General features: G+C 38.9%; 1 non-coding gene across 1 annotated transcript; it reads left to right on the top strand.

Moving 5' to 3' along the window:
• Positions 1 to 478: 478 nt before the first annotated feature.
• Positions 479 to 602, top strand: LOC142441661 (small nucleolar RNA SNORA26). Its single transcript, XR_012783019.1, has one exon. It is a non-coding gene; the product is annotated as a small nucleolar RNA SNORA26 (small nucleolar RNA).
• Positions 603 to 1087: the final 485 nt, after the last annotated feature.

The raw sequence follows: 1087 nt of genomic DNA on the forward strand, positions 1-1087 counted from the left end.
TGGGCTGCCTGCCACGGGAGAGACTCAAAATTTATCACTGCTGTTTTTTGTGATGTGTGGCCCTCTCTCCCAAATCCACATCGGTATTCCAGACTTTGATCGCTTTAACTACACTACCCCCATACACCTTTTCCTGAGCCCTCACATTAGTAAGGAATCTTTATTTTCTGCCCTAAAATGAATAAATGGGTAAATGAATGTATAAGTAAGCCAATAAATAGATAGATAGATAGATAGATAGATAGATAGATAGATAGATAGATAGATAGATAGATAGATAAATCCAAGTCCCTTATCTAAACTTAATATTTATCCCTCATCTGAGAGTTTGTGTGTGCAGTTAGTGTATTGGGGAGATTGATGGTTCAACTGCAGACAAAGTTACTGCAGAAGAAATTCTGTTAATCTTAAAATTAATCAAACAATGAAAATCTTATGGAGAGTTCTAATCTAACACAAATGGTGTCCCCATGAGTTAAAACTGATTTCTTGTTGCTGTGGTATTTTAAAAGGTGAACACAGAAAGGGTAAAGCAAGTCTCCATAAAACCCAGAGACGAGGCCGGTAGAACTCCTCTTGGGATCCTGCCTGGAGTCACTACTGAAAGAAAAAACAAAAACTGATTTCTTGGCAACTATTCAGGTTTAAGCCATTACCCATGATGACTTTGACTTTCAACTACAGGCCTCTATAGTCAACCTCCTCCTTTTTCTGCTGTGCTGTCCCATGCTTTCCTCAGAATTTCTCCTCCTTTTACTATCTACTGCTCATTCCTTAAACTCGGTCTCTTCTTTTAGGTTCATCACTGTGTCAAATAGTCACCCAACACTAAATATTAATTGATTTCCAGTCTTGTCTCTGGCATAAATATTTTCTCACTATTGCACATTCTTTCCTTTTGGGCAGAACTTCCTGAACCTCGTGTCTACCAAAGCAGCCTGGTGGGATGAATGATTAAGAGCTCAGATCCTAATTGAAAGGTTGAAAATCCTAGCTCATCCAGTGTCTCCGAAGGCAAAGGATCTAGGGATGTGCTACTGTTATGATTGTTGTTGCTGTTGTTGTTAGGTACAGTACAATTGTTTCC

The sequence above is a fragment of the Tenrec ecaudatus genome, chromosome 2 (genome assembly GCF_050624435.1).
Source record: "Tenrec ecaudatus isolate mTenEca1 chromosome 2, mTenEca1.hap1, whole genome shotgun sequence".
NCBI lineage: Eukaryota > Metazoa > Chordata > Mammalia > Afrosoricida > Tenrecidae > Tenrec > Tenrec ecaudatus.